Here is a 7,163-nt window from a genome sequence, read left to right on the forward strand (position 1 = left end):
AGCTTAAACTAGATAAAATTATTATTGGCCCGCATGTCTAAAATTACATAATATAAAGATATTGTTTTTCCTACAATATAAGGTGTTGCACTAAATCGTAATTTGTAAGGGAGTGAGAAATATATGACGACGATGAAATATTTTTGCAATGAACTCATTCGATTCACATCCGTAAATCTTGACTACATTACTAAAATGGTAAAATTTAAGATCATTCATTTTTCTTTTCTATTGATTTATCATTATTATGTATAATTGTATGAAGATTACAAAATATTAAAAGATTGTTAGTTTCATGTGTTTGATTACATTTTAATATGTCACTTGATTTAACGTATTTAACGAGATTACAATTATTTTTTTCTTCTATAATATAAGCCCACGTTTTCAATCTTCGTTAGTGAAGAAGTATGCAAATATTTATAACTTATATATTTCTCTAATATGGCTCACGGTTCTCATATTTCTTTTTGAGTGTCTTGGTTTTAAAATTTCTTTAAAGATTTTTTAGATTAGCTGAGTAAATTTGGCGAGATTAAAAAGCTTAAATATTTGTGACAATTTTGCAGATCAAATGGTAAAGACTTTTATATCGATTATTTTTTTTTAATTACAGTTATTTTAGATATCATTGTATAAAAAAACAGCACAATGCAAGTTTGCAACATCTATGTCCAAGCGAGAAAAAACATACAACAAATTTATTAAATAATTTGAGTGGATGCTGGATAATTTTCATTGACTTTATATAAATAATATTAATATTTTTTATTAATATAATCATAATTTTTTTTATAATAATTTATAAGGACGACCAACTTCTCATAAATGACATACTTTCGTGAAGACATATGTAGTTAATGCGAGAAGATTACATACCATCGTTGTGCCTATTATAACATTATGTATTAAAAAATTTTGATAGTTAATGAACTTATATTATTTTTTACTTTTAAAAATCAAATATTTTCATTACTAATATCACAAATGTTAATACAAAATTCTAACTACTTTCATGTTAAACTCCCAGAAATTGAATTAAGGGTAACAAATACACCTTTTTCCATTATTATTTTTTAAATAATTTATACACATTTTATGGATTCACGACGAATTATTCTAAGAAGTAATTGTGAAGATAATTTGTCCAAACTAAAAGTTGAGTTATCTAATAAAATGTTGTCATTTTAACTTATATATTAAATTATTCTTTATTCGTTTTAAAATTTGTTCGACATTATGCACCTATTTAATTTTAATATGCTAAATTATAATATCTTTTGGTCAACAAATAATATTTTTGATATTTTGTATCTAAAATTGATAATAATATTCATTATCTCCTAATAAGGATTATATTATTTTTTAAATAATTTATGCATATTTTTTAAATCTTCATACATCGGTTAGTGAAGAATCCATGCAAATATTTACACATTTTATGGTTTCATGACAAATTACCTTGAGTGTAATTGTGAAGATGAATTGTCCAAACTAAACGTTGAGTCAACTAATAAATTATTATTATTTTAATTTATATATTAAATTATTCTTTATTCGTTTTAAAATTTGTTTTACATTATACACTAATGTATTTTTAATATGCTAAATTATAATATCTTTTAGGTCAACCAATAAAGTTTTTAATATTTTGTATCTAAAATTGATCATAATACTCATTATCCCTTATCCCTTATTAATATTTTAATATTCATTATTTTCTAATTTTGTATTAGCTGTCATAATTAGTTATTTGTTTATTCTAATTATGAGAAGGTTTATTTTAATATGTTGTTTAAAATTTATGATTATTTTAAGTTAAATTTTTTGTTTTTGTTTAAACATAAATTCGATTTATTAAAAATGTTCGAAGTGTTACGTGGAAAAAATACATTAGTGATTAAAATATGCAAATTCGATGAGTTGGTTTGAGTAAGATCAATATACTAGAAATTGATTAAATTTATGAATAAATGAAATGGTTGATTAATAAAAAAAAGTTTAAATTTTGAATAGAATGTTTGATAAAAAAAATAATATTAATATGTAAAGGAACTAATATTAATATTTTTAAAATAAAAATTAAATAATTTCATTTTAAAAATTATTAATATTATTTTCTTTCAGATATATTTAATTAATTTATTTTTTTGTCTTTTAATATTCCTATTTTAAAATTATTAATTATATATATATATATATATTAATAAAATATAATAAATATTTAATATATTATTAATTAATAAAATTAAAAAAGATATATTTTGACATATTTTAAATTGTTAATAAAAAATTGTTATTTTAATTTATAATTGTATTATATATGTTAATTTTAAACAAAGTATATTATACTATAAAATTATTTTTATTAAATAAAAATAATAATTAATGTTATTATTTAATATCAAATTAATAATTATATATATATATATATATTAATATATTATTAAATAAAATGATTGAAATATAAAGAATAAAATTGTTTTCATAAAATAAATTAAAAAAAAACAAAAATAACTTAAGATAAATTAATAAGAAATATTTAAAAATTATATATGTTTGAAAATATATTTAAAAATTATGTTAAGTTTTAAAATGATTAAAAAAATTGAGACTTATTTATTATTATAAAAATATAAATTAAAACACTATATATTTAATAAATAAATAATTATATTAATTGTTTTTATATAAATATTAAGTTTTATTAAATAGTCAAAATGAATATAACTATGAAAAGTGCAAATAAACTCAATATGTGATTTTTTAGTATTTTATTTTTTAAATAAGTAAACGAGTAATATTATATCAAATTAGAATTTTATATAATTTAATTGGTAATATTAACCAAAACTTAATATTTGAAAAGTTTCTCCGGTCTTTCTTTTAAGCGTTTTTCAAATCAACAAAATTAAATTTCAAACTCTTATAAATGAATTTTTATATTTTTAGATATTTGATAAATTTAAAAATATATATTAACATTAAATTTTAATTAAAACTAATTTTAATAAAAATAAAATAATTTAAAATTAATTATATTTGAATAATATTAGTTCTCTACAAAATATTTATACATAAATAATATTTGTTTATATTTTTATTCGTGAATTTTAAACAAAAAGTTAATTAATGAATATCAAAATAAAGACATATTTAGAGAATATAAATTTTACATTTTATGAGAATAAATATATAGAGATACAAAGCAATAACAAATATTTATTTTATGAGAAAATAAATAATTTTTCAGAATATAAATGAATCTAGAATTGTATGATACAAGCTAATTATTGTATTGATTTTGCATCCTAAATTTACTCTTAATTTTTTATTATATAAAATTTCTTCTCTCTTAATTAATTAATTTTTTTATTTTATTTTTAATCCTATGTTATATATATTTTAATATTTATATAATAATGATTACTTTTAGATTTAAAATTTTATTATTTTATTCTTAAAAAAATATACTTAACTAAACTAATTATGATGATATCTCAAATGCTAAGAGTAGGTATATCAATTACGGATTCTCATTAAAAAAAAATTTAAATTAAAGTATATTATGCTTTTGAAAATTTTGTTAATATATATATTTTTTTTAATGTGAAAGATAAATTTTAAGGTAGGTGAAATGTTCTTATGTATTTTTAATTGTTTTATTTTTTATAACTATTTAAGATTGAGATAATTTTATAAAATTTACTTTTTATTTATGTCATCTTTATCTTTATTTTATAACTACAACCATTGGTATGTATATCTAATAATGCTTAATCTAATAATTTAGAGCTTTACTATAAGCTCCATCCACAATCATCTATTCTCTCTTTTAATATAATAATTATTTTCTCTTGAATTAATAATTCACTTTTCTCTATCCTAAAATATATCTAATAAGTATAGTATTTATGCTTTTCTAATCCTAAACTTTCTTTTACTAATATTTGTCATGTCAACCTTTTCTTTTTATTAGAATAAATACTATTATTAGAATAAATGAGAACAAAGGAAAGAACTTAAAATATACCATCATATATGTATGTCATCTAAAATATTTAATTTATACTTTATTCAAAGAACAAAGAAAATCTAGGGATTTCAATTATAATAATACAATACTCAAAATTAGACATCAAAACTGAAATGTAGTACAAAAAAAAAAACTATCACTTTTAATTAGAAACTAGCAAGATTGGATTTGTCAAATCCATTGATAGAAAGAACCTTTAATACATATTTTTCTATAAAAATAGCTAGACTGAACAAAACAAATGTACATCATTGAGTTTATTTAAAAGTAAATAAAACACCTCCAAAATATAATTTAAGTATTAAAAATGATGGAAGTTGATTAGTTTAACTTTTAAATATTCATTCATAAGAAACATACGGTGTCCATATGGACATTCTCCTTTTCTTCGTCTCAGACATCCTACATAAGATGAATGAACCATTACAAAATAATAAATTATGCAGTTTAATAAATTATACAGTTTTTGTATGTAACATTAATCATCATAACTATAACCAACTCTAAACTCGCGCTAACTTTAGAAATAGTTATAATTAAAATATATCAAATAAAAAATTATGATCCCATGAATAAATAAAATAAAGTAAGATGTGAATCAAAATATAAATGAAATAGAGAATTCTAAAAATTAGTTTGCTAAATTTGCAAGAAAAGGATGATAGTTTATAAACCTACCGAATTGTAAATAAAAAGATATGTATTGTATTGTATTGCATTAATTGAGATTAAAAAAGAATAAGTATTCCTATAATTAAACACTATTCATGCTTTTATTCATGCTTTTAGACCTTGTCTATTTTGGATTTTGTCCTCAAACAACCATATCTTATATAAAAAAAGATTTATAATAATTTTCAATTTCAACCATACCCTATCTAAATAATCTAAAATAAAATAATTTATCAAGTAACATATAGATAGCAGCTAATTCACAATATTTAATAATTACATTTCCAAACATAATATAAAATGCCTATATATATTGCCTGATTAATTTTTTCATCTTACTACACATATTAACAAGGTAAATTATACAGAACCATTGAAAAATCAAAATAATGGTCTCCTTACCTGTTGATATTCATTGTCGCCAGTTGTATCATAGTCTTCTCCTACAAACATGAACATATAAAACAATAAGAAAAATAAAAAATTTGAACCATAATCTTTAATATTTTTCTAATTCATTGATTAAACATTAATTAAAAAATAAATAACAATGATATACCTTTTATTCTTTGATATAGTCTTGAATAAATATCTCACCTCCTAAATTGAGCACTAAAGCCATGATACATATAATAGTATCCATGCGAAACCTCATGTCTCAAATAAGAAAAATATGAAACAAAACATACAAGAATACAATCAAAGATGCGGGCGATGTGCTTAGTGAGAGAGGAAAACATATTTATACACAAAATTAGGGTTTTCTTTATCAACTCAGGCGCATGAGCTAATTAGGCCCAAGCCTCGGCGCATGAGCCTAATTAGGCCCAACCTTTGGATGCCTGGTTCCCTTAAGTATTTTAAGATCACATTCTCATAAACCATATATTAAGTGTTTTACATTCATAAATCTTAATTAATTCAAATCGGGAGGAATTGCTTATCAATACTCTAAAAAATGTAGCGACAATAAGATATACATGTTTAAAATGTGAAAACTATGATTTATGCGTACATTTAAATCGAGTATTAATTAATAAAATTATTCTCTAAATTTTTTAAATACAAAACAAGAATATAGAATGGAGTATGAAATTCTTTAATACATTCCTTAGATGAATAACTTCACTCGTATAAAAATAATTTAAGATATCTATCCCAACCTAAAAAATTTAAGACTAAAATTTTCAAAAATTATTTATGATTATACTTTTCTCAAACAATTTGACTAGGAAGATTTTTATTTAATAAATCAAAATTACTTTAACTATTTTTTAAAACTAAAAATTTGCAAAATGATGTCATACCATTATGGATCTGGATTTATAAAATTTTCAAGCAAAACCTATAAGCAACGTTTAATTCTTACTTAAATACGCAAAATTATTAATTATTTTATGCTAATAAAATTAGTATTTTTAATAAAAAAGATTCATATAATTTTTGTATTGTTATTTTTGTTCACATTCACATATTTAATATTTGACCTTAATTTTTTTTATAAATATGAACAAATTATTTCTATTGGTGAGTTATTAGTTATGATTTATAATATTTTGTCTTAAAATTTGATTATAAACTACAATAGAACCTCGATGAATAAATATTCTTGGGACAAAAAAAAAAATTCATTTGGCGAGATTATTTATTTATCAATTAATGAATATGATATTTATTTATCAATAAATGAATAATAATTTATTTAGATAATATTTTTTTGTAATTATATCATTTTTTATATATTAAGTTCAAATGTAGCAAATTTCAATTTCATTCATATTTTTATAATTCTAGATTAGTTGTACATGCATAGAATAAATAAAGTGCATAGTACCACCATGTATTGAGACTATAGTATTGGAGGAAAGTAACAATGATAAAATGCATTTTGGGGAGAAAGAAATAATCAACTTTGGAGGTATTTTTTTGAAAAATACGACTTATTAATTTGTTTGAAATTAGTCATTGGATTTAATGTATTCCTTTAATGTATTCCTGATATATTATATAAATAAAAAATATAATATTTGAATATAGTGATTATTCATTTATATTTACATACATAGGGTCTACAAGTATTTATTCAGTAATGCATTAAAAGAGGTTGTTCGTTAAATCCATTAGACCGAGTTGGGATCGAAAATATTTATTTATTAGACGAGATTATTCATAAATGAATATTCATTTATCAAGTTTTTACTATATACCTAACTTATTGGTAGTGTGAAATTATTTTTCAGAAGTTAATTGATAACTGTTTTAGTTAAAAAAATATTCAAACACTAAAAAAATATATTATTCTTTTTCAACCAATAAATATGAAGAGATCTTCTAGTTTTAATTAATGTGTGTTATTTTATTTTTAATTAATTGACACCGAAAATAATTTGATTTTATATCACACATTCTTTTTCTCTTCATCTTCTTCATTAAAATAAATTTGCCTAGGCCTCCA

This window comes from Impatiens glandulifera, chromosome 4 (assembly GCF_907164915.1).
Source record: "Impatiens glandulifera chromosome 4, dImpGla2.1, whole genome shotgun sequence".
Taxonomy (NCBI): domain Eukaryota; kingdom Viridiplantae; phylum Streptophyta; class Magnoliopsida; order Ericales; family Balsaminaceae; genus Impatiens; species Impatiens glandulifera.